The 27,044-nt window shown below is 46.4% G+C and overlaps 1 long non-coding RNA gene and 4 other non-coding genes across 5 annotated transcripts; 2 read left to right on the forward strand and 3 right to left on the reverse strand.

Moving 5' to 3' along the window:
• Positions 1-3,066: 3,066 nt before the first annotated feature.
• Positions 3,067-3,149, reverse strand: TRNAL-AAG. The gene has a single exon. It is a non-coding gene; the product is annotated as a tRNA-Leu (tRNA).
• A 4,057-nt stretch (positions 3,150-7,206) lies between these two features.
• Positions 7,207-7,278, reverse strand: TRNAE-CUC. Its single transcript has one exon. It is a non-coding gene; the product is annotated as a tRNA-Glu (tRNA).
• A 5,549-nt stretch (positions 7,279-12,827) lies between these two features.
• LOC114037834 lies at positions 12,828-13,596 on the forward strand. The gene is made up of 3 exons (XR_003568516.1): positions 12,828-12,922; positions 13,154-13,260; positions 13,443-13,596. It is a non-coding gene; the product is annotated as an uncharacterized LOC114037834 (long non-coding RNA).
• A 5,270-nt stretch (positions 13,597-18,866) lies between these two features.
• TRNAL-AAG lies at positions 18,867-18,949 on the forward strand. The gene has a single exon. It is a non-coding gene; the product is annotated as a tRNA-Leu (tRNA).
• A 988-nt stretch (positions 18,950-19,937) lies between these two features.
• Positions 19,938-20,009, reverse strand: TRNAE-UUC. Its single transcript has one exon. It is a non-coding gene; the product is annotated as a tRNA-Glu (tRNA).
• Between the last annotated feature and the right edge of the window lie 7,035 nt (positions 20,010-27,044).

A 27,044-nucleotide genomic window follows, 5' to 3' on the forward strand; every position in this document is an offset into this window, starting at 1 on the left:
AGATGAGAATATCCAAGAGGAGGGGTTGCATTGTCCAAACCTGAAGAAAGGTTCAGAAGCATGAGAGAATGGAATTTCTCTTTTTCCCCCAATTCTCACTAACCTGGGTGGGTGCAGTTTCAGTTGAGGGATCAGAGTAGGAGGCACATTAGGGAGGGTTGGAGGCAAGTGGAAGGAGGGAAAGTTGTAGCTAGTCATCTGAAAGTTGTAGCTTTCTCTAGGAGATTCCCTGTAGAAGTGAGGAATTCGGGAGGGTGACAGAGAATGGATAGCTTCTAGTGGGCTCTTCTTGTTAAGGAGGTCCTTGGTAGTCTGCCCCTGTCGGGCCTGCGTCTATCTGTGTCTGTCCGGGAGAGGGCCTAGGGAGTAAAGTCAAACAACCACCTTTTCCCAACTCCTTATAACCAAGGTGATGGTGCAACCAAATAGGGGCCACCACAGTTGAATACCTGAGCCTCCCACCAAAAGCAATTGGGTAGGTGATCGAGGCTGAAGCTCATTTCTAGGTTGGAAGTTGGAAAGAACCAGGATCTTAGAATTAAGGCTAGAACGGGCTCCTCCTTCAGTCTATGCCACTCATTTGGCCGATAAATCCCCTAAAAATGTGAGAGGAGAAGGTGAATCCTGGCAGAAGAATCAAGGGTTGCTAGTTCCTGAGGAAGAACATGAAAGAGTGGTAAGTGGAAGTGGGACATCGATATTTTTAGAATTGAATTTTTCCTTTGCATTTGGCAATGAAGGGGTGAAGAATGTAGGAAGAAGGACCAAACGAATGGAGGAAGAGGGTGTGTAAAGTAAAGATGGGACTTGGCGAGGGCATTTCTCCTGCTCAAGGTGGGGTGCGAAAGAGTTGTTGTGAGGGTAAGGAGTCACCTTATCCTGGGTCCTCCTTTGTATTGGCTTATCCCCACATGCTAAGTGGAAAATCGGGGTTCCGTTTTCCGACGGGGAGTACAGGCCTTTAAAAATTTTATTTCTTGTCTACTTGTTGTTTGCTTTTCTTCGTGTTTAACAGCTGGGAGCCATACAGAGTTCCTTCACTCCTGGTGGCCTAAGTCATGGTTTCGCCCCAACCCACATGCACACAGGAAAAGCACCGAACGGGTCTCTTGAGCCTACTTGGCTCTTGCCTACCAGGACTTCGGAGGCCACAGAACTGAGAAGCAGATGGTCTTGGGCCATCGAACAGGCAGGGAGGGAAGAGGATGGTGGTGCAAGGGAGGGTGCAGTACAGGGCTGTGGAGCGGGTCACTGTCAGCCCTATGGGCCCGGCTCTTAGTGCGCTCCTGCCATGCCGTGGGGGCTCTGGTCCCCCGGGCAGTGTGGGAAGTAAGGGGGCGTTCGTAGGCTTAGTGCTGCAGCCGCTCAAGCATTATCCCTAGCAAGGTGCTCCTTCTGAGGTCCAAAGTACTGATGACTCTTTGGGTGCCTAGATGGTAGAAGAAGGATGTGGAGGAAGGTGTGCGGGAGTTGAGAGTGCACGGAAAAGACTGGTGGGGGAGTAAGTGTGGGCAAGAGAGAGACAGCTGACCTAGGGGTGAGGTATTCAGAATGCGTGACTTGGCCTGAAGGATCAGGATTGCAGGAGGGGCTGAACCAAGGAGATAGAATGTGTGCGCGTTGTGAAGGTTCCAGAGGCTGGGGAAGGAAGTCGAAGGGCAGTTGGTGTAGTGGGGCTTTTTACACTAAGTAGGAGACCGTAAGAAGGGGACCACCGGTCCCTGGTGGTCTAGTGGCTAGGATTCAGAGCTTTCACCGCCGCGCCCCTGGTTCGAATTCCGGTCAAGTAATTTATTTTGCTTGGTCCGGTTTACCTCTTCCTCTGGACATTCCCACAACTCACAATTTCCCTCTCCACCAACCCATTGAAATACATGCACCCTCCCCAACTTCGGACCAGACCATTTCACATCGCCTGTCCCTAGGAAAAACAATATTCAAAGCATTCTGCAAAACCCTGGACCCGAGAAGGGTCCAAGTTCGACTGCCCCAAAATATAGACCTGCAAGCCTGCCTTGCGCCATCTGTCTCAACTCTCTTTCAGCGATACCCTTTCCTTTTCGCCGCGAAAATTCCCTACCCTTACATCTCCCTTCCTTTTGTGCCTATATACACTACGAAAATCAAAGCCAGACAGCTCCTCTGCGCACATAAACACTAAAATCTTCCTACAATCTGCTCGGAGTCTGCGAGGAATGACCGAGATGTGGTGGAAACAACGACGAAGCCCCAGGACGTATGTTGGGCTCGTGGACCTCAGAACAGATTGATGATATAAGGAGGGATTCCTAATGGCCCTTGATCTAAACCGCCATTAGGAGGAATCAGGAGAAAGAAGGCAAGAAGAATGGTATGAACGGATCCAGATTGAGTTCAGCAGAACTAGAGAAAGTAAGAGACGCAGAGACTAGGAAAATGTCAATGACAAGAACCCGAAAAGGAAGCCAAAGGCTCTTGTCGTTCTTTTTAAGGCTTAGTCTTGATTTCTAGAAGACCAAAGTAAGGGGCAGGAGACAACCAACGTATCTGCCTCCACCCTAGCTCGGACCTGCACAAAAAGAAGTCAAAAAATAAAAGAAGCTGGGGAGGAAAGGTGTTTGTGCTGACAGGAGGGGAGGGAGATAAGACTCCTGTTAGTAGGTTGAGTCCCTTCCCTGGGGTACCCTGAGGCTTTGAGAATGACAGATCTTCTGGGACAGTGCGGATCCAGTTTAGAGCAGCCTTTCTCTTCTCTGGCCTGGAGCAGCCTTTCTTTTCTCTGGCATTGCACTACTCCCCAAAACGCCTTTGCCGGTGGTCTGGGGATCACCAGAGAACGATGGGCTTTGTAGAGTGGTGATGTGGGAGTGTGTCCCGGCAGAGTGGAAGGAAGAAGGGCCAGAAAGAGAAGGGGCACTCCGGAGAGCACCTTGCGAAAGGTTACGAGGTGAAAAGATGGACAAGTAGCCAACCTGAGATTGGCGTGAGTTTCTGTAGTGGGGTAGCCTGCCTTTGGCTGCTAGGGGCATAAGTTATTCAGCCTTTACTAGAAGGAGCGAGATGAGCGAGGCAAGATGAAAAGGACTGTGTCAGAAATGGGATTCGAACCCACGTCTCCAGGAGAGACTACGACCTTAACGCAGCGCCTTAGACCGCTCGGCCATCCTGACCACTACATAATGTTTTTTTTACAGCCTGATTTTCCTCACCGTTGCCTCAAACTCGCGCCCCCTCGCCCCTTAGAAGACTACAACAGTTTCTTCCTCTCGCTGGGTCTTCATCCTTCCAAATGGTCTCCTAGTTTTAAGTTACCTCACCAGACGCACTCCTACCGACCTCTTCATTCACAGGACCAGTCCCTTCCGTTCATCCGGGGGGAGGGGGAAGCATCTAAAAGGTGGCTCTCCCACATACCCTCCCCTGCTGTCACAGTCGTCTTTCTGTCTCTCCGTCTTTTCGTCTGTCTGGATGTCCAGCAAACATCTTAAACTTAATATGTCCAAAATAGAACTCACCTTTCCCCAAACCCTCCCCCACTCCTACCTTCCCTGTTACTGTAGGGAACAACACCATCTTCTCAGTTTCTCAGGCTCGAAAGTGAACTGAGGTCTGTGCTCTCCTAGCCCTTAACGCGAGGAGGGGAGGAGTCTTGGAAAGGCAATCCCAGGCAGCTGCCATCTTCCCTGGAGGCACAAAAGGTGCCAACACTTTGACTGTGGCCCAACCCGGGGAGGGGGATAGTTGTCGGACACTAGGAAACAGAGGGCACCTTTCATCTACGTCTAACCCACTATGGGCTATTGCTTTGAAGCGGGAGAGCTGAGCTCAATTAGATCAAGACTCTATCTTCGCTGAATATACGTTCCTAGCTCTAAATAGCCTTCTCCTGTTGCGACTAAATACTCTTCCTTTTGGCAACTGATTGATGGACTGAGAATCTTAATTTGTGTGAAACAGAACTTGTCTGGTGGCACCAGCCTGTGTTGAGCCAGACCTGAAAAAATACAGTTCTGCACTACCCAATCACCCTTCCCCACAGCATCAGAACCCAGAAAAACCTGCCCGCTTGACCTTCCCTACACAGGAATTTGATGATCTCTCTCCTCACTAAGATTGGCACAGGTCTTCCCCTAGGCCTGGTGAGCACTCCGTTTTTCCCTCTACCTCTTACAATCCCCATATTTCCTCAAGAGTCAGCTCATGTGCCACCTCCTATTGTGCATCTTTTCCGACATCTCACCCTAGGTAGCAGTGTTCTTCCTTAAATACTCCTGTAGCTACTTACCTGTTGGCGGGTTGAATCGCTGGCCATCCATCCCCTCCCTCAGTTTCTCTCTCTCTCTCTGCAAGATTGGAAACTCTTTAAAGGCAAGGACTGTTCTTGGATTTCTCTTTCGATTTCCATCGCCTAGCACGGTGCCTGGAGCATAGTGGGATAGCGAGCTTCTGGGTTACAGGATCGATAATATTACTCTTTTACGTTGTCTTTGTCTATGTGACACTGGGGAACTCCAGGTGAGAAGTTCTATTTCCCAAGACCGATAGGCAAGTGCTATGCAATTTGAAAATCTGAGGGAGGTGCCTGGGAGAATGAAGAGTTTAAGTGATTTGCCTGGGGTCAACCGGCTTTGTGAACCTGGGATCTCAGATTAGACTCTGCAAGTAGTCTTTGAAGAGACTTCTGAGGTCTACTCCCCTCATTTGACAGATTAGGTAATTTCAGACCAGTGAATTGAAGAGTATCGAATAAAGTACCAGATAATCTTCTATGACGGAAAACCGGTGGCCCAGGGACTAGACAGGTTGCAGGGAGTGGCAGCGGCAGCACGCATGGTGGTGAGAAACTGTTCCTGGGTGGCTAGGTGAAAACTTTCGCAGGAATCACGTGATTGTGTTGACTGGGCAGAAGGGTGCTAAACCCGTAAAGGCTGCGGTGGCGATGACGGGGAGGGGAGTGCCAATCCCGGCATTTCTGAATTTGCTTCCCTTCTCTGCATTTGGCCGCGGGGAAGTGAGGAATAGGGGCTGAAGTAGTGGCTGTGGAAAGGCAAGGCGTGATTTGGAAGGGGCGGAGGGTGGGGAGCGTTTCTTGCCTGGGCCAAGTGATGTGTACAAAAGTTGTTTGGCGAGCAAGGAATTTCCTTGGGTAAGGAATTGTGTCGTGGGTCCTCGTTGGTGGTGCATCCCCTCCTGTCAAACTGGGATTCCCCCAGGAGGAGGGTAGTTTGGTTATTATTTGTCTTTTCTTGCTATTTAGCACCTGGGAGCCATGGAGAGTTCCTTCCCTCACGCTGGCGCCAGTAGCGAGGATACCTCAGCCCACAAGCCCACAGGAGGGGCAAAAGTGGGCTGTCCTGCGGCTGCTTGGTTCCTGCCTACGTAGATTCGAAGGCCACGAGACCTGAAAGCTGTAGCTCTTGGGCATCCAAAGGGAGAGGAAGGGAAAAGACATGCGGACGAGAGAGGGGATAGCACGAGAGTGTGAGGCGGGTCCCTAGCTCAGCGCCCTTTCGCCGGGCATGGTGGAGCTCTGATGGAGAGGCTGCCAGGTCAGCAACTAGACCTCTCAGGCTTCAAAGAACGCGATTCCAGCCCTCCAGGCTTTGTCCGGGGTAGGACACGCCTCCTAGAGGAGGCTGAAAGTACCTCTTCACAAATCTAGGGACCAGGAGGAAAAGGAAGGGTATGTGGGAGTTGGGAGTGGATAGGCGAGAATGGTGGTCAGGGATGTGCCAGGAAGCGTGGACACGGAGCGAGGGAGAAGAGAGTTCGTGGCATATTGAGATCGTGGGCTGAGTTGAGCTGGGAAGTTAGAGCAGGTTGGCTGAGTCAACATATCGGAGGCTGGTTAAGAGCTGGGTGGTTGTTATGTTGAAGCTTCTGTGGACAAAGCCAAGTGTCCCGTGACTGCTGGGCTCTAGTGTCTGTTTGTGCATGCTCTCGGCTGGTCTGGTGGTTAGGAGTCAAAAGAGTCAATGGCATCTTCAAAAGTCTCATGGTGGAAAATGCTATCCACATCCAGAGAAAAAACTATGCAGTTACAATGCAAATCGAAGCATACTATTTGCTCTTTTTTTCTCTTCTGTTTTGTTTTGTGTCCTCTTTTTTTGTGGTTCCTCCTATTGGTTCTAATTCTTCCTTACAACATAACTAATGTGAATATATGTTTAATAGGAATGTATATGTAGAGCCTATATCAAATTGCACACCGTCGTGGGGAGAGGGGGAGAAGGGGGAGAAAAATTTAAAACTCAAATGCATGTGGAAGTGATTGTTGAATACTAAAAATAAATTAATTTTTAAAAAATAGCTTGACGAGGAAAAAAAAAGAGTCACTGCCCGGTTAGGTGCCAGTCAGGAATGTCTTTTGCATGGTCACTTGCGCCCTTTTCACCATCCCCACCTCCTACACCCGCCAAACAAACAGGCAAACAAGAGGAAGAGGAAAAGGGTCTGGGGTGAAGTTTGGGAGGAGAAAGAAGACAAGAAAAAGAAAAGAAAAGAAAAGGTATGGGAGCTGATGAGCACCAGGCAACAGTCACTGGGTTTAGTCACTGATCAGGAAAATACTATTTTAAAAAAGTATAGTCTCCCACTTTGGCCTTTGGGCTTGACAGTCTTCTAATCCCGGCTCAGACCCTTTTAGGGCTATAGCTCTACCAAGGCCAGCAACCGTCGGTCTTGGGCTTCCCTTATTCCTAGACCCCCAACCTCACTCTTGAACTTTCCAAATAGATCAGTCTCTTTCTCAATATAAGCCCTTAGGATACGTCAGGGGAGGTACTCGACCTAGTAACAGGTGCTAGTGCTCCCCTGCCGTGCGTTTCCTTTATCTTCTTCTTCCTCTCCAACTCCTCCCATACATTACAAAGACCTTTCCTTTAAATCTTCTTTTATTTGTTTGATTTTTTTCTTTTCTTTTTGTTTTTGTTTAGTGCGAGTGGGTGAGGGCGGGTCCGTTTTGGTTGTGTTCCGTCCGTTTCTTTGGTCTTCTCGGAGTTGAGTTCTTAATATGAAAGACAGAGCCTCTGGCTTCCTTTTTGCATTCTTGTCGTGAACTCCTAGTCTCCATATGTCTTACTTCTTCTGGTTCTGCTGAATTCACCGTGAATCCGGTTCATACAACACTTCTCTTCTTTCTTTGGATTCCTTCTAATGGCGATTTCGAAATTGTCAGTTGTGGGGATGGCCCGAGAAAGACGCGAAGCGGGCTAAGCAAAATAAGTATTCCCTGACCGGGAATCGAACCCGGGCCGCAGCGGTGAGAGCGCCGAATCCTAACCACTAGACCACCAGGGACCCGGAAGCGTTAACTTTGCCCCATCACTACGGTTTCCTAGTTGGTGTAAAGGTTCCACTACACTAACTGCCCTTCCCCTTCTTTCCTCAGCCTCCCGAACCTTCACACTTCACACACATTCTATGTCCTTGGCTCAGTCCCACCGGCAATTCTGACCCTCCACGCCAAATTACTCATTCTGGATACTTCGCCCCTAGATCAGCGGCTCCTCTCTCGTTACACACTCTCGGCCTCCAGTCTTTCCTGGGCATCCTTAACTCCCACACACTTTCCACACCCTTCTCCTAGCATCTAGGCCCGGGAAGTCACTGGTACTTTTGGCCTCTGCCTGAGGAGCGCAAAACTTGCAGCAGTGAATATTTTGCTTTATATGCCTCTCCTCCCTTTTTGCCAGTGATCTCAATGGATTGGAGGGTCATATCTAGCAATGGAATACTCCAAATCAAAGGAAATGGGCATTTTAGAGATTTCTTTGAACCCTTTCCAGAACGGTTGGATCAAGTCAAAGCGTCAACAGTACAATCCAGGATCACTCTTTCACCTTGAGCTATTCCCCTGCAGGATCACTCTTTCCATACCATTAACACCTTGAATTATTCCCCTGCAGGATCACTCTTTCCATACCACTATCACCTTGAACTGTTCCTCTCCAGGATCATTCTTTTCATAATACTTTCACCTTGGATTGTTCCCCTCTTTTCTCATCTTTGCCAGAGAGTTGGAGGTGAAGTGAAACCACAGTTATTCGCCATTGCATTGCCTTGAGATTTTCTTTAGAACATGCTTTTATTTGATTGTTAATAAAGTTTATCATTGTTATTTTGAGAATTGTGCTTTTGACCACTACCCTTAATTTTTCACACTCAAGACCACCAAATCCCTAGGTAAGGGAATGAAGTGGGGGGGGGGGTGGTGAGTATGCCTGAAGTTGCCAGTTAATGGACCTGAGAGAGTGGGGCCTCAGTCCTCCTTCACCTAGATCTAGAGATTACTTCTCTACTGATTCCACCTAAAACCCTTAGGAGGGCTGGCCCCCACCTGAAACAGTGAAAGCAGGAAGGATCGCCTTCTAGCAGGGGTGGGGAACCTTCGGCCTCGAGGCCACATGTGACCTTCTAGGTCCTCAGGTGTGGCCTTTTGACTGAGTCCAAGTTTTATAGAACAAATCTTTTTATTAAGGGTATTTGATTTGTGAAGTTTGGATTCAGTCAAAGGGCTGCACTTGAGGACCTAGAGGGCCACAAGTGGCCTCAAGGCCAAAGTTTCCCCACCCCTCCAAGGCATTGGGGCATCCCTGAAGAATTCTGTTAGATCCTATTACAGGGTCCTGAAGGAGCTGTCTGTTCTTGAAAGGGAAGAGGGAGAAACAGGCCTCTCTCTTTTTGATTCTGGTCTTCCCCTAAACCAGATAGAGATTTGGGCGGTTGCTTATGCAGGGGAACAGAAGATGTTCATGCGTGCTCTTTGGCTATATCACCATACAAGCCTGCAAGTTCACACAGCACAGAAACACATAGAGGAATGCTTTTGGAGTGAAAATACCTGGATGTGGGGTTGCTCCAACTGGTTTGGTTAGGAGAATGGGCTGTCCCTTCCACCTTAGTGAGTTCAGGATCCTGGCTCTCTCCAAACTTAAATGAGGAGATTAGCCTCACCCCAGCTGCTCCATCCCTATCAACATTTAGAGATAGGCTCTAAGATTCAAAGGTGACTACATAACATTTGTAATTTTTGGCATGAAACAAATCGGAGAACAGAATAAGGAAAGAAACTGCAGGTTGGGACAAATATTAGCATCCCCTGTCACTCCCTCCCTAGCCTCCCAGTGTAATGTTTAGCATGTGTGGAGTGCTGACAAAGTCCAGGACTTCAAGAACCTGCTTGGGTGCACCATCACGTTGGTCATAGGGCAATGGGAGAAGGTGGCTGTCTGACTTTACTCCCTTGTCCCTCTCCTGGACAGACACAGACAGACCAGGCCCTATAGACACAGACTACCAAGAACCTCTTTAGCAAGAAGAGCTCACAAGAAGGTATTCATCCTCTGTCACCCTCCCGAATTCCTCACTTCTACAGGGAATCTGCTAGAAAAAGCCCTTCAGATGACTAGCCACAACTTTTTCTCCTCCCACTCACCTCCAACCCTGCCTAATGTGCCTCCTCCTCTGATCCCTCAACTGAAACTGCACCCACCCAGGTTAGTGAGAATTGGGGGAAAAGAGAGATTCCATTCCCTCGTGCTTCTGAACCTTTCTTCAGTTTTGGACAATGCAATCCCTCCTCTTAGATATTCTTTTCTCCATCATCTTCCCTAACCTGGCTCTCTCTCCAGCTTTTCTGACTTTTTCTAGGGCTGTTCCTTCACCTCTCTTGCCTCAGGAGACCCCATGATCCAGATCTACCCACTATGAGGGTCCTTCCAGGATATCCATTCCTGGGCCTTCTGGTCTTCCAACTCTGCAGACATTCACACCCCATCCTCTCTCTGATCTCTTCAGTTCTTCCCCTTGTTTCAACTACCTCTTGGCAAATTACTGAGCTATATATATATATATGGAGACCAATATCTCTCTTGAGTTCCTACAAAACATAACCATTGCATCTCAAATTAAAGAGGTAAAAACTGGAGCTCATTTTCCCTCTCCCAATCCCTGCCACCTTCCCACTGGGTGTAGGGGTTTGAGGAAGAGGAAATTTTGTAATTCTGTGAAGGACTTGACCATCTTGCCAGTCATCTTGCTTCCTACCCTCCACCTCACAATTCATACTCCACCCTTCCCTCTTCCTCTCAAAGCACCGACACTCAGTTTCCAAATCTTGGCCTCTTCATTTCCACACCTTCCCTCACACTCATCTTCTCCTCTCAGCTCCAAGGGTCACAGACCTACTTTAGGTGTTCATCACTACTCTTTTGATCATTGGGACAATTTCCTAATTGGTCTCTGGGGTTCTAGTCCCTCAACTTCTCTCCAATCAATTCTTGATACAACTGGCCAAATTTTTCTTCCAAGAACATCAGTGCGACCATGTCATTCCCTTATTCAAGAACTTTGTTGGTAACCAACATCTTACACCTTATATAATGCATTTATCTCAAAATGGATAGCCAACATTGCAAAAGGACATGTAATTAAAAAAACAGAATAGAAAAGAACAGGAATCAGGTGCTTTTTCACAGCTGTGGCTATGATGAGGCAGATAGGGTGTTAGAGGCAGATGGGGCAGGCAGGATGGAGGATGTGAGGAATGAGATAAGATGAAGGATGTGACCAGCCATACACTATGCATTGATGCCCCCACCATGGACTTATCTGTGTGCTTTCATAAAGCACCCTCCTCAAATACCTGACATTCTAGAACAGCTCCCCTTCCCTTTTTCCTATTCCCCTTGCTTATCTGTATGACAAAGACACCTCCAGACTACCTGATATTCCAGGTATTCTAGGGCTATGCTTGCCTCTCATCCTCTTCCCCCCTCCCCTTCCCCCTATTCTGTCAAACTGAATTTAGACCAGACAACTAACCTGGCTAATTGCTCTGGACTCCTATAAGGAAGGGAGCCCCTTGGGTGAATTGCCCCAACAAATGCCTCTCTTTAACTTGGAGACTGTCCAAGTGAATACTTTCAGGACAGACTCTGTGACCTTTCCATCTATTCCTCTTCATTCTGGTGAACCCCAATATTTTGGGGTTCCCTTGAACCCAAACAGCTACATCAAGAATTCTTATAAAACAAGAGAGAGGCCATGACATGTAGAAGTGCAAAACAAAACAGAAATGAGTACATAACATTTGCAATCTTTGGCATGAAATAAATTAAGGATGATAGAATAATGAGAGAACCTGTGAGTTGGGACAACATTAGCATCCCCTATAGCCCCCTCCCAGTGTGACTCCAGTGTGTATGTGTAGGGGGGGTGCTGACAAAGTCGAGGGCTTAAAGAGCAATGCTCTAATAGGTGAGTGGTCCAAGGACAGGAACTGGAACTTATTCGAAGAATAAAGGCCAAATGTAAACTGCTCCAAACAGAATTTGCCTATATAGCAGAGGGATCTTTCTTTCTTCCCTATCTCTTACAATCCCCATCAAAGCACAACTCCTGTGCCACACCCTGTGGCGACCCTTGAACGAAGTCTCCCCTAGCTGTTACTGCTCTTCCCTTCGTCAAATCCTCTCATAGCTATGTATCTGTTTGCAGATTGAATCTCTGCCGTCATATCCTTCACCACCACCACCACTACCCCTGTTGGAAAGTCCTTGAAGGCCAGGACTGGGCTTGGATTTGTCTTTGTATTCCCAACACGTAGCTCAGTGCCCCAGGCATAGTAAGAACTGCTTGAGAAAAGTTCCCACTGTGGGGCTGCAGACTTCCCAGGTCATAGGGTCAATGTTGTTGCTCTTGACCCAAGAACCTTTGGTGGCCCCATCATTATACTGGAGACCCAGGTGAGAAGTTCCTTCTACTAAGACTGATTGGCAACTGTCGTCCAACTTGATACCCTGAAGGAGTTGTCCGGGAGAAGGGAAAACTTAAATGGCTTACCTACGATCAGACAGCGTTCGGAAGCCAGGCTCCTAGTTTTGGGGCTGGAGGGGGCCTTAGGCGTCACGTGTTATGTAAGCCCTTAATTTGACAGGTGAGGGAACTTCAGGCCACTGAGTAGCAGTGTGCTGAAAAGAGTCCCACAGATAATCTCTGCCGGGAAACAGGGCTGGTGGCAGTGTAAGGAAAGGTAATGGGGACGAAGTTGCGGAGGCGACCCGTGGCGAGGATGACAGGATGGGAGCGGGGAGAGTTCCCTGAGGAGAGAGGTGAATCTTGGCAGAAGACTGGAGGCCTGATCCTGATGGTAACTGTGAAGGTTTTGTGTGAAGGAGGTGGTGGTGGAGGAGGGTCTGGGCGTGACAGGAGTTTGCACAGAATTGCGCTTCTCCCCCCTGGAGGTGCCAGCAGAGAAGGGAGGAAGTAGGTGCAAAGGGACTAGGGTAGAATCTTTGCAAAGATAGGGTGTGATTTACAGGAAAGGTTTCTCTTCCTGGGTTAGATGGCTTCCCTTAGGAAGACCCTCTTGAAAGAGACTACCTTACCCACTGGACAGTTATGGAGCTCATAATGTTGACCAGTGGGTAAGGTATCACTCCCAAACGGGTTCTTGTTGGTATGGTGGTGAGTATCTCCGCCTGTTACGCGGAAGACTGGGGTTCGATTCCCCGACGAGGAGTATGATGCCACGTATCTTATTCTTTTTTGTTTTCCCTTGTTTTGCATCCGGGAGCCACACGCAATTCCTCCACATGGCTCCATTGGCGGGGCGCTCCAACACAGAGACCCCGAAGATGCTCGGCTTCTGCTTACAGGAGCTGCAGGAAAGAGAAGCCTCAGCTCTGGGGCCATCCAACCGGCACCCAGGAAACAGGAAGTCAGGGCAAACAACAGGATGGCTCGAGGTGCTTGTGCGGGTCGTTGCCAGTTCGGAGGCCGGACCTCTGTTCTGGGGCAGTCTAGGCAGCAAGGGGACCCGCTTGAGCTTCCAGCCTCTGCCCTCGCTGCTGCCTCTAAGACATTGCTCCCTTTCAGGACAAGCTTCCTCTGCACTGGCCCACAGTGCCCGAGCCTTTTCCCGAGCTCAGGGGCGAGACAGGTGATTGAGGACTTTGCGTGGAAGTTGGGAGTGGATGGGAAAGGCTGCTGTCAGGGACTTGTGGGTGCGCAGAGGGGAGGCTGAGTGAGGGGGACATCGGGCGTAGGGGAATGCTTTACCTTTGAATTTAGTCCTTTGCTTTTAGAGTTCTCCTCTCCGCCCACCTCCTATCCCCTTAATACCTGCCACAGGAACAGGAAGTTCTTATTGCTTTTGCTATTCCCTCCACAGCAGAATCTTCCTTCTTAACCGCACTGCCATTCTCAACTGTTTCCCTGTTGGGTCTGCACTGAACTCCGAGTATATACTCAAACGTCCTGTGTCTCTTTCAGATCCGAGTAAGATTTCTCTAATACCGACTCCTTTTCCCCACCCCCACCCTCCCTCCACGTCTCTATACTCTTTTTCCACATTCCAACTCTATGACATAGTAAGTTCCCGCTCTTTTTTTTTTTTCTTTAGTGCATCTCTTTTCTTCATTATTGCATTCCTGGCTTATTCTCTTTTTTCTTTTATCTAGGTCGCAAAAGGGATCTAGTGCCGAACCTGAATTCAAATCCAACCTCAGATAGTTACTAGTTGTGTAACCCTGCGCCTCACAAATTGAGTCACAGCCTCAATTTTCTTATCTGTAAAATGGTAATAATAACTACCTCCAAGAGTTATTGGGCACGTAAAAGAAGATAATAGTTGTGAAGTGCTTACCACAGTGTCTGACTTAAACGTAATAAACACTTAATAAATGTTTATTCCACTCCCTTTTCTATAGAGGAAGTTTCACTAAGTTGTCCCTAGATATCTATGCAGAATGTTTAGGGTCTTAGAAGATAGGAGATCCCCTCAATGACTTGATGGTAATCCTGAGTTCCTTAGTGAAGGTGAGGGAGAGTACTCATACAACCTGAGGGAAAGAAAGGTGTAGGGTTTGAAAAGAGACCTCTGATAGGATAGAGATATATTCTTCTTCTAAATGAATGCTTAGGGAGGAGAATGCTCTGGTCCCTGGGAACCATGAAGGGGTCACTGTAGAGGGCCATTCTTTTTTTTTTTTAGATTTTATTTTTTAAATTTTTTTATTAATTTATTTTGATTTCTCAATAATCACTTCCATATGCTTTTGAGTATAAAATTTTTCCCCCTTCCTCCCCACCACCCTCCCCAAGATGGCGCACAATCTGATATAGGTTATTCATTTACATTCATATTAAACATATTTTCATATTAGTGATGTTGTAAGTGAAAATTAAAACCAATAGGAGGAACCTTCAGAAAGAGGAAACAAAACTCAATAAAAGAGAAAAAAAATAGCAATTCAACTTCCATAGTTCTTCCTTTGGATGTGGATAGCATATTCCATCACAAGGCCTCCGGAGATGTCTTAGATCCTTGTATTGCCAGGAAGGGTTAAGTTTATCAATATTAGTCATCACATAAGTGGCTGTTATTGTGTACAATGTTCTCTTGGTTCTGCTCACTTCACTCAGCATCAGACCATACAAGTCTTTCCAGGTTTTTCTGAAGTCAGCCTATTCATCATTTCTTATAGCACAATAGTATTTCATCACATTCATATACCACAACTTTCTCAGCCATTCCCCAATTGATGGGTATACTCTCAATTTCCAATTCTTTGCCACCACAAAAAGAGCTGCTATGAATATTTTTGTACATGTAGGTCATTTTCCCATTTGTGTGATCTCTTTGGGATATAGCCCTAGGAGTGCTATTGCTGGGTCAAAGGGTATGCACATTTTTATAGCCCTTTGGGCATAGTTCCAAATTGCTCTCCAAAATGGTTGGATCATTTCACAACTCCACCAACAATGCATTAGTGTTCCAATTTTCCCACATCTTCTCCAACATTTATCATTTTCCTGTTTTGTCATGTTGGCCAATCTGATAGATGTGATGTGGTACCTCAGAGTTGTTTTGATTTGCATTTCTCTAATCAATAGTGATTTAGAGCATTTTTCATATGACTATAGATGGCTTTAATTTCTTCATCTGAGAACTGTCTGTTCATATCCTTTGACCATTTATCAATTGGGGAATGGCTTGTATTCTTATAAATTTGACCTAATTCTCTATATATTTTAGAAATGAGGCCCTTATTAGAGAGACTGGTTGTAAAAATTCTTTCCCAATTTTCTACCTTCCTTCTAATCTTAGTTGCATTGGCTTTGTTTGTGCAAAAACTTTTCAATTTAATGTAATCAAAATTATCTGTTTTGCTTTTTGTAATGTTCTCTGTCTCCTGTTTGGTCATGAATTCTTCTGTTCTCCATAGATCTGACAGGTAAACTATTCCTTGCTCTCTCAGTTTGCTTATAGTATCAGCCTTTATATCTAAATCATGTACCCATTTTGACTTTATTTTGGTATATGGTGTGAGATTTTGGTCTATGCCTAGTTTCTGCCATACTCTTTTCCAGTTTTCCCAGCAGTTTTTTTTTTCAAAGAGTGGGTTCTTATCCCAGAAGCTGGGGATTTGGGGTTTATGAAATAATAGATTACTAAAGTCATTGACTACTGTGTCTTGCGTATTTAACCTATTCCACTGATCCACCACTCTATTTCTCAGCCAATACCAAGCAGTTTTGATGATTGCTGCTTTATAATACGATTTAAGATCTGGAATGGCTAGGCCACCTTCCCCTGCATTTCTTTTCATTAGTTCCTTTGATATTCTGAACCTTTTGTTCTTCCAAATGAATCTTGTTATTATTTTTTTCTAACTTTATAAAATAATTTTTGGTAGTTTGATTGGTATGGCACTGAATAAGTAAATTAGCTTAGGTAGAATTGTCATTTTTATTATATTAGCTAGGCCTACCCACGAACAACTGATGTTTTTCGAATTATTTTGATCTGACTTTATTTGTGTGAAAAGTGTTTTGTAATTGTGTTCATAGAGTTGCTGGGTTTGTTTTGGGAGGTAGACTGCTAAATATTTTATAATGTCTACAGTAAGTTTAAATGGAATTTCTCTTTCTATCTCTTGCTGTTGGGCTTTGTTGGTAATATATAGAAATGGCAACGATTTATGTGGGTTTATTTTATAGTCTGCAACTTTGCTAAAGTTGTTTATTATTTCAAGTAGTTTTTTACTTGATTCTCTGGGATTTTCTAAGTATAACAACACATCATCTGCAGAGTGATAACTTTGTTTCTTCTTTGCCTATTCTAATACCTTCAATGTCTTTTTCTTCTCTTATTGCTAAAGCTAACGTTTCCAGTAGGATGTTGAATAACAGTGGTGATAATGGACATCCTTGCTTCACCCCCAATCTTATTGGAAATGCTTCTAGCCTGTCCCCATTACATATTATGCTTGCTGAAGGTTTTAGATAGATGCTATTTATTATTTTAAGGAAGACTCCATTTATACCTATGCTATCTAGTGTTTTTAATAGGAATGGGTGTTGTATTTTGTCAAAAGCTTTTTCTGCACCTATTGAGATGATCATGTGGTTTCTGTTAGTTTTGGTGTTGATATGATGAATTATGCTGATAGTTTTCCTTATATTGAACCAGCCCTGCATTCCTGGTATAAATCCTTCCTGGTCATAGTGTATCATTCTTGTGATAAGTTGCTGTAATCTGTTTGCTAATATTTTGTTTAAAAATTTTGCATCTATATTCATTAGAGAAATTGGTCTATAATTTTCCTTCTCTGTCTTGACTCTTCCTGGTTTAGGTATCAGCACCATATTTGTATCACAGAAAGAATTTGGTAAGATTCCTTCTTCACCTATTTTACCAAATAGTCTATATAGTATTGGAATTAACTGTTCTTTAAATGTTTGATAGAATTTGCATGTAAATCCATCTGGCCCTGGAGATTTTTTCCTAGGGAGTTCATCAATGGCTTGTTCGATTTCTTTTTCTGAGATGGGGTTTCTTAAGTATTTTACTTCCTCTTCTGTTAATCTGGGCAATTTATATTTTTGTAAATATGTATCCATTTCACTAAGATTGTCAAATTTGTTGGCATATAGTTGGGCAAAATAATTCCTAATTGTTGTTTTGATTTCCTTCTCCTTGGTGGTAGCTTCACCCTTTTCATTCTTAATACTAGTAATTTGGTTTTCTTCTTTCTTTTTTAAATTGGATTAACCAAAGGTTTATCTATTTTATTGTTTTTTTTTTCATAAAACCAGCTCTTAGTTTTATTTATTAGTTCAATAGTTTCCTTAATTTCAATTTTATTAATTTTTCCTTTGGTTTTCAATATTTCTAATTTGGTGTTTAATTGAGGATTTTTAATTTGTTCTTTTTCTAATTTTTTTAGTTGTATGCCCAATTTATTGATCTCCTTGTAGAGGGCCATTCTTAATGATCTTCATTGGCAGTGTGGACAGGTTGTTTGCAGGCAAGAGACTAATGACCTATTAGCTACCTTTCTACGGATGACTCTATCTCTGCTTAATTATCAATCACTGTGAGAGAGGGGTCATCGTTTCTGCTGATAACACTGACAAAACTGACAAAAAAAACTGACAAAAGGGTTATTTAGCCCTAAGATAGGAAGGCTATTCAAGCCAGGAATGATATTCAGCAAGGGTACAGCCTTGATTCAGCTGAACCTAATTATTGATCTTTAGGGCAATAGCCTGCAGTAGGCCTTGTCCAGCCTCTGGAAAAGCCAAGGTCTTCAGGAGCCTGGGAAACTACATTAAAGTCCTGGAACCTTGAGTTTCCTGAGTCCATTCAGAAGTGAATGAGTGAAGGAATGAGTAAGTGAATGAATGAAGATAGAGAGATGAGGCAGATCCTGCATTTCCTTTTGTATGGTGCTTCCCCTTCTGCCTAGGCCTAGTCAACCACCACTCAAGGTGACTCTTGAGCCCCTTAGCAAGGCTGAGGACTGCCTTCCCAAGATCCCCAGTGGTGAGGGCCAGGAATGGACAAATCCTGTTCACTTGAGGGAGTGGGAGTGTTGGCCTTCCTAACACTTCCTCCTAGTCAGCCTACATTACTGGAACAAGAGCAGCTCCAGCAAGATCTGAGTGTCCATTTGATTCTCTGCACTTTAGTCTTTCCTGGTAGGAAGCTCTGATAACAGCCTTGGTGACACACAGACCTGGCCTCCCTTTCTGCACAAATCAGAGCACTGATTGCAGCCTCTGTACCTTTGGCAAGGGTTCTCCCACTGCCATTGCAGCCCAAAGCACCCCTGCTCTTCCACTCCAAACTTATGCCACTCCAAAACCTCTGCACATGGCCCAGGTCTCCTTTATTGCAGTGATCACCCCCAACCAGAAAGTTTTCCTTCCAAGCCTGCTCAAACCCACTTGCCTGCCCCCTTCTAATGACCCCTGGTGCCAAATGAGCCTGGAGCCTGGCCCCAGAGACTCTGCTGGGTTTGCTCTTCTCCTTGGCTTGTGCCTACTCCCACTTTTTCCTGGGGGAGAGCCTAATGGCCCTGAAGGCAGGCCATTGGGTAATTTGCTCGGTTTCTCCAAGGCTGAGCCTCCAGGTGCCAGCCCTTCTTGCTTGGAGCAGGACAGAGTGTTTCTGAACTGACTTGGAGAGCTCCCGATATTGGAATAGCCTGGCCTCATAAGAAAGAATCTCCTCTGGCCTGCCCTAGGAAGATGTCTGCTTCTCAAAGACTTGGAGGCCGTGTGGAAATGGGTGCGCACGGGTCCAGTCAGACCTATGGACAGACAGACGGTGTTGGCAGGAGGACTGTGTGGAGGCAGACGCGCCAGGTTTTGGGGCTTGGGTTCCCACCTGTTGGTTTTCACTCGGAGGCTGCAGGAGTGTACTGAAGGGTGCGTCGGCGGGACGTCGGCCTCTGGTGAGGCAACTTGAAAGTAAGAGACCAGTGAGGGTTATGGGGACCCAGCGAGAGGAAACAACTGCTGTAAGTTTTAAGGGGTTAAGAGGGTTGGTTTGAGGTGAGTGCAATGCAGGTCAGGGCGGGAAGGGATCTGTCGCGGTCAGGATGGCCGAGCGGTCTAAGGCGCTGCGTTAAGGTCGCAGTCTCCCCTGGAGGCGTGGGTTCGAATCCCACTTCTGACACAGTCCTTTTCATCTTGTCTGGCTCATCTCGCTCCTTTTAGAAAAGGCTAACCCCAGGTACTCCTGATAACTGATAACAGTTAGCAGTCATATCTCCCTCTCCTCCTCCTAGCACAAACACCTTTGCTCCATAGCTTCTCCTTCTCCTCCTTCCCCCACCTCTTTCTTCTTCTTCCTCTCTCCTCCTACTCCTTCTTCTTTTTCGTCTGCTTCTTCTTCTTTTACTTGTTTTGTGCAGGTCCGAGCTGGGGTAGGGGCAGGTGCGTTGGTTGTGTCCTGCCCCTTTCTTTGGTCTTCTAGAAGCTAAGATTAAGCCTTAAAATGAACGACAAGAGCCTTTGGCTTCCTTTTTGGGTTCTTGTCATTGACATTTTCCTAGTCTCGGCATCTCTTATTTTCTCTGGTTCTACTGAACTCACTGTGGATCCGTTCATACAATTCTTCTTGCCTTCTTTCTCCAGATTCCTCCTAGTGGCCCTCCCTTTTAAGGAGGGCCATTAGGAATCCTTCCTTAGACCATCTATCTGTTGCGAGATTCAGGAGCCCAGTATATGGTCGTGGAGCTTCGTCTTTGTTTCCGTCAAGTCTGGATCATCCCTCACAGACTAGATTGTAGGAAGATTTTGGTGTTTATGTGTGCAGAGGAGGTGTCTGGCTTTGACTTTCTTAGCGTTATGTAGTTCCAAAACGAGGGAAACGTCGGGTTAGGGAATTTTCTTGGCAAAATGGAAAAGGTGTCGCTGAAAGTGAGTTGAGACAGATGGCGGATGGCAGGCTTGCAAGCCTGAATTGCTGGGCAGTCGAACTTGGACCCTTTTGCAGGCTTTGCAGAACGCTTTGAATAGTGTTTTACCTAGGGACAGGCGATGTGAAAGGGTCGAGGTCCAGGTTGGTGAGGGTGTATGTATATCAATTGGCTGGTGGAGAGGGAAATTGTGACTTGTGGGTATGTCCAGAGGAAGAGGTAAAGCGTGCTAAGCAAAAGAGCTTCCCTGACCGGGAATCGAACCCGGGCCGCGGCGGTGAAAGCGCCGAATCCTAACCACTAGACCACCAGGGACAGATAACAACTGACCTCCCCCCCCTTACTAGGATCTCCTACTTAGTTCAAAAGGTCCCACTACACCAACCGCCCTTTGCCTTCCTTCCCCAGCCTCTGGAACCTTCACAACGCGCACACATTCTATCTCCTTGGTTCAGCCCCTCCGGCAATCCTGACCCTTCAGGCCAAGTCACGTATTCTGAATACCTCACACCTAGGTCAGAGGGCCCTCTCTTGTCCACACGTACTCCCCCACCAGTCTTCTCCGTGTGCTCTCAACTCCCACACACCTTCCTCCACATCCTTCTCCTACCATCTAGGCTCCCGAAGAGTCACCAGTACTTTGGACCTCAGGAGGAGTGCCTTGCCAGCGATAATGCTTGAGCGGCTGCAGCACTAAGCCTAAGAGCTCACCCTCATAGCACACACCAGAGCCCCCACGGCTAGGCGGGAGGGCACTGAGCACCGGGTCCAAAGGGCAAACAGTGACCCGCTCCACAGTTCTGTGCTGTTCCCTCCCTTGTATCCGCATCCTCTTCCCCCTGTGCCTGTTCGATGGCCCAAGATCATGTGCTTCTCAGTTCTGTGGCCTCCAAAGTCCTAGTACGCAAGAGCCAAGTAGGCTCAAGGGACCCCTTCCTTTCTTTTCCTGTGGCCTTAAGGGCTGGGACGATACTATCGCTTAGGCCACCAGAAGTGAAGGAACTTTTATGGCTCAGGGTGCTAAACAAGAATAAAAACAAACAGCAAAAATCCAAGAAAAAATTAAAAAGGCCTGTGCTACCGGTTGGAAAACGGAACTCCGATTTTCCACTTGCTACTGAGGATAAGCGAAAAGGAAAGGAAAGACCAGGACAAGGGGACTCCTTTCCCTCACGACACCTCTTTCGCACCTTGAGAAGGAGAAATGCCCCCGCCAAGTCCTGACTTTACTTTCCACACTCTCTTCCTCCATTCCTTTGGACCTTCTTCCTCCATTCTTCACCCCTTCACCCCTTCCAAATTCTAAGAATATCGATGGCCCACTTCCACCTGCCAATTAAACCTCTTTCATGCTCATCCTCAGGAACTAGTGACACTGGATTCTCCTGCCAGGATTCACCCTCCCCTCTCCTCTTCCACGGGGCTTATCTGCCAAATGAGGGGCGTAGACTGAACCAGGGGCCTCAAGGGCCCCTTCTAGCCCTAACTCTAGGATCCTGGTTCTTTCCAACTTCCAACCTGGAAACCAGCCTCAGCCCGGATCCCCGACCCAATTAGGCTTTGGAAGGAAGCTCTGGTTTTTGATTGGGGTGGCTCCTATTTGGGTGCACCATCAAGCTGGTGATAGGGGGTTGGGAAGTGATGGCTGTCTGACTTTAGTCCCTTTATCCCTCCCCTGGACAGACACAGACAAACCAGGCCCTACATTCACAGACTACCAAGAACCTCCTCGTAAAAAGAGCTCACAAGAAGCTATCCGTTCTCTGTTGTCCTCCCGAATTCTACATTTCTACTGGGAATCTCCTAGAAAAAAGGTGACCTGCCACAACTTTCTCTCCTCCCATCCTTCTTTTTTTTCCCCCTTTTCTTTTAGGCAGTTGGGGTTAAGTGACTTGCCCAGAGTCACACAGCTAGTGTCAAGTGTTTGGTCTGAGGCTGATTTGAACTCAGGTCCTCCTGACTTCAGGGCCAACACTCTATCCACTGCCACCTAGCTGCCCCCCAACCCTTCTTAATATGCCTTCTCCTCTGATTGGATATTCTTTTCTCCATCATCTTCCCTAACCTGGCTCTCCAGCTTCTCCTCATTTCTCTGTGGCTTCTTCCTTCATGATCCAGATCCACTCACTATGGGTGTCCTTCCAGGATATCCATTCCTGGACCTTCTGGTCTTCCAACTCTGCAGACATTCACACCCCATCCTCTTTCTGATCTCTTCAGTTCTTCCCCTGGTTTCAGTTACTACCATTTCTTGGCAAATTACTGAGGTGTGTGTATACGGAGACCAATACCACTCTTGAGTTCCTACAAAATAAAACCATTGCATCTCAAATTAAATAAGTACACAATGAAGCTCCTCTTTCCTCTCCCAACCCCCGCCACTTCCCACTGGGTGTAGGGCTTTGGGGAAGAGGAAATTCTGTAATTCTGTGAAGGACACAGCCATCTTCCCAGTCACCTTGGTTCTTCCCCCCCTCCTCACAATTCATACTCCACCCTTCCCTCTTCCTCTCAAACCACATCCCCAAAGTTTCCAAGTCTTGGTGTCTTCACTTCTACACCTTTCTTCATATTTATTTCCTTCTCCACCTCCCAGTTCCAAGGGTCAACTTTAGGTGTTCTTGGATTATGGGAACAGTTTCCCAAATTGTTCTCTGGGCTTCCAGTCTCTCCTCTACTCTCCAATCAATTCTTGACACAGCTTACCAAAATTTTCTTCCAATAGCACCATTGTGACCATGTCCCTCTGTTACTCAATGACCTTGTTGGTAACCAACATCTTACACTTTGTAATGCAATTATCTCAGAATGGACAGCCAACATTGAAGAAGGAAACGTTATTTTAAAAAATAGAATACAAAGGAATAGGAATCAGGTGCTTTTCACAGCTGTGGCTAGATGAAGAATTTTTATCCAAATAAGAGCGAGAGAGGATTCCCCATATAGAAGCCCAAAGAGACAGAAATGACTCCATAATGTTTGTAACCTTTGCCATGAAACAAATCAAGGAAGATAAAATAAAGAGAGAAACTGCAGGTTGGGACAAATATTAGCATTCACTAACAACCCCTCCCCACCTGATGCTGTTTAAGGGTGTAGGGGCCCCAAAATACAGAGGTACAGGGTGGAGTTGTCTGGAAAGAGTTCACTGACTCCAGCAGTCTTCCAGTCAGGTGGCAAAAAGTTTATTACAATAACAAAGGTGGGCAGAACTCCTTTACGGAACTCTACAAGGTGGGCAGAGCTCCTTAGGGAACTTGTCAGGGTATGCAGAGCTCTTTAGGGAAATTTCAACTAACAGGAATGATGTTAAAGTTTATGGAGGAAAAGCAGTAGATTAAGTGAGGAGTATGCTAATTAGGTAACAACATACAATCTTTGTCACAGGTGTTATTTACTACTGGAAACTGGTAAGGGAGGTTCCTAAGGGGTGTAGGGGTGCATTTTTGGTCTATTTTGTCTGTAAAAAGATAGCTTGGGAGTTGATGTCTATAACTTGACCTCTGGATCAGTTTGGATAATTGTGGGGATCAGTGCATGATGGTTTTGTTGATACAAAATAGTACTAGGGAAATTCTACAGAGGTCAGCTTGTTCTTGTAATGGGGAGGGATAGTTTGTCTCACCTGGACCACTTATGCAGAGATAGGATCTTTGAGCTGGGGAGAAAGCTGTCAGTGATAGTGTTTTGAGGCTAGGGAGAAGTATGATCTTAGAAGTGGGGTCTCAGTACAAGCACCCAAGCACTCTGTCACACCCTGCCAGTGTGACGTCCAGTGTGAGGGACAAAGTCTAGGATTTCAAGAGCCATACTCCAACAGGTACCTGGTCCAAAGACAGAAACAGACACTTTTCCAAAGAAAGGGCAAATGTAAACTGCTCCAAACAGATCACGAAAAGTGTCAGTCACCCCAGGACCGATATTTGTGGAATCAGCAGGGAAAATCTTTTTTCTTTACCTTTTGGAATTCCCAGATTCTGTGCAGGCACAACTCCTGCGCCACTTCCTATGGCGACCCTTGAACGACATCTCCCCTATTACTGCTCTTCCCTTCTTCAAATCCTCCCATCGCTATGTATCTGTTTGCAGGTTGAATCTCTGCTGGCATACCCTTCACCATCAACACCACTACCCCTGTAGGAATGTCCTTGAAGGCCAGGACTGGGCTTGGATTTGTCTTTGTAGCTCAGTGCCCCGGGCATAGTAAGAGCTGCTTGAGAAATGCTCCTACTATGGGGTTGTAGACTTCCAAGTCATAGTGTCGATGTTGCCCTTGAACCAAGAACCTTTGGTGGCTTCATCATTATACTGGAGACCCAGGCGAGAAGTTCCTTCCTCTAAGACTGATTGGCCACTGCCGTCCAACTTGATACCCTGAAGGAGTTGCCCGGGAGAACGGAAAACTTAAATGACTTAACCAAGGTCAGGCAGTTAGAAAGCCGGGTTCCCAGTTTTGGGGATGGAGCGAGCCTTAGGCGTCACACGTTATGTAAGCCCCTGATATGACAGGTGAGGGAACTTCAGGCTGGTGAATTGCATTGTGAGGAATAAAGTCCCACAGATAATCTTCTCTGCCATGAAATGGGATTGGCTGCGATGTAAGGGTACGGAATGGCGACCATGTTGCAGAGGCCACCCGTGGCGAGGATGCAGGTGGAAGCGGGGAGAGTTCCCTGAGGGGAGAGGTGAATCTTGGCAGAAGACTGTAGGCCTGGCCCTGATGGTAACTGTGAGGGTTTAGGATGGAGGAGGGTCTGGGCGTGATGGGGCTTTGAGTAGAATGGCGTTTCTCCTTCCTGGATGTGTCAGCACAGAAGGGAAGAAAGGAGTAAGAAGCTGTAAAGGGCCTGGGGTAAATCTGTGCAAAGATAGGACGTACAGGAAAAATTTGCCTATGCTAGATGGCCTCCATAAATATTATCCAGCAAGTAAGACATTGTCACAAGTTTGTCCTCGTTAGTATAGTGGTGAGTATCTCTACCTGTCACGCGGAAGACCGGGGTTTGATTCCCCGACGAGGAGCATGACGGTATATGCTTTATTCCGTGTTGGCTTTTTTGTTTTCTCTTGTTTTGCATCCGGGAGCCACACGCAATTCCTCCACATGGCTCCATTGGCGGGGCGCTCCAACACAGAGACCCCGAAGATGCTCGGCTTCTGCCTACAGGAGCTCCAGGAAAGAGAAGCCTCAGCTCTGGGGCCATTCAACCGGCACCCAGGGAACAGGAAGTCAGGGCAAACAACAGGATGGCTCGAGGTGCTTGTGCGGGTCTTTGCCCAGTCGGGAGGCCGGACCTCTGTTTTGGGGCAGTCTAGGCAGCAAGGGGACCCGCTTGAGCTTCCAGCCTCTGCCCTCGCTGCTGCCTCTAAGACATTGCTCCCTTTCAGGACAAGCTTCCTCTGCACTGGCCCACAGTGCCCGAGCCTTTTCCCGAGCTCAGGGGCGAGACAGGTGATTGAGGACTTTGCGTGGAAGTTGGGAGTGGATGGGAAAGGCTGCTGTCAGGGACTTGTGGGTGCGCAGAGGGGAGGCTGAGTGAGGGGGACATCGGGCGTAGGGGAATGCTTTACCTCTGAATTTAGTCTTTTGCTCTTAGAGTTCTCCTCTCCGCCCACCTCCTATTCCCTTAATACCTGCCACAGGAACAGGAAGTTTTTATTGCTTTTGCTATTCCCTCCACAGCAGAATCTTCCTTCTTAACCGCACTGCCATTCTCAACTGTTTCCCTGTTGGGTCTGCACTGAACTCCGAGTATATACTCAAACCTCCTTTGTCTCTTTCAGATCCGAGTAAGATTTCTCTAATACCGACTCCTTTTCCCCACCCCCACCCTCCCTCCACGTCTGTATACTCTTCTTCCACCACATAACTCTACGACAGCAAGTTCCCACTCCTTTTTTTCTTTAGTACATCTCCTTTCTTTATTAGTACATTCCTCTGTTTACTCTCCTTTTTCTTTTATCTAGTTCTCAAAAGGGATCCAGTGCCGGACCTAGAGTCAAGCAGACCTGAATTCAAATAGACCTCTAATAGGACAGAAATTTATTATTTTTCTTCTAAATGAATGCCCAGGAGAGAGGATGCTCTGGTCGGTGGGAACCCTGGGGGGAGTCATTGTAAAGGGCCATTCTTAGTGATCTTCACTGGCACTGTGGAGAGGTTGTTTGGAGGCAAGAGACTAATGACCTATTAGCCACCTCACTACAGATGACTCTATCTGTGGTTAAATATCAGTGACTGTGACAGAAATCGCAGCATTTTTGCTGTAACTCTAATATTCTTGGTGCTAATTCCAGTCAAGGTCAATATCTCACATTAGAAGATCAACAGTGAAATGCCACCATTGGGTATGACCCATGCCATGGACCTTATGATAGAGATCTCAGACATGGTCTTTCTAAAAGAGGAGAAAAAATAAAAAATTTCTGGTCTTCACTCTCATCCTTGGTCACAATTTGGGGGGTTGAGTTTTGTTTAAAAAATTTTTATTTCTTTTGTTTTTGCTATCTTTTCAGTTTAAATGTTATATTTTATTTCTTTTTCTCAATGGAAGAAAAGATCACTTCTAAAAATTAAACTTCATTTTAAATTCTGAATGTAAACAATAAAATATCAACTTCACATGCATACAATATACAAAAGTAGGATTATATGTGAAAGCATGACTCTCCATTTCATACAGCCTGCTTTTTCAAAAAGGATTTCATAATTCAATATGCAGCCCATTTTTCTTCCAACTATTCCTCCTCTGAATTGCCCTCCCTTGTGACCACCCTATTCCCTTCCCCCTTTTGTTAGCTTGTTGAGTTTGAAATGTTTATACCCCAAGCTCTGTGTGAGGCTTGGCCTGGAGAGGGGGTAGGGATTCAAACTGCAGAGAGAGTATTTGAGTAAGGAAGGAGCACCAGCAACCAGGGAATTGCTAGAAAGTGTTAGAAACTCCCCATTGGGAGTGTCACATGGCCTGAGCCATAGTGGAATCTGTGATCTGAGGTAGAGGAAAGAAAGGAGTATGCTGCTTGCTTAGAGTATAGCCTCTGTTAATCCTGTGACAAGACAGACCATCGGATTTTCATGAAGTGAAGGACAAGAGGGCAAATTAAGTTAGAAGAAAAGAGTTCACTGGGTGCTGCTGCTGACGGAGGGCTAGGGTGGGAAAAGCATTAGTTAGAGTTAAGGTTAGGGATGGGAAATATTGTATTTGTATGGCCTAGCTCAGGATGAGCTGGTACCACCAAACTAGTTTGAGGTTTCTGGTGAAATGAGACTCTTGGTCAATATATCAACTGACAAAAGAGTTATCTACCTCCAAGAGGGGAAGAATATTCAAGGCAGAAACGTTATTCAGC

This window comes from Vombatus ursinus, unplaced genomic scaffold, assembly GCF_900497805.2.
Source record: "Vombatus ursinus unplaced genomic scaffold, bare-nosed wombat genome assembly UNPS02010639.1, whole genome shotgun sequence".
Classification (NCBI taxonomy): domain Eukaryota; kingdom Metazoa; phylum Chordata; class Mammalia; order Diprotodontia; family Vombatidae; genus Vombatus; species Vombatus ursinus.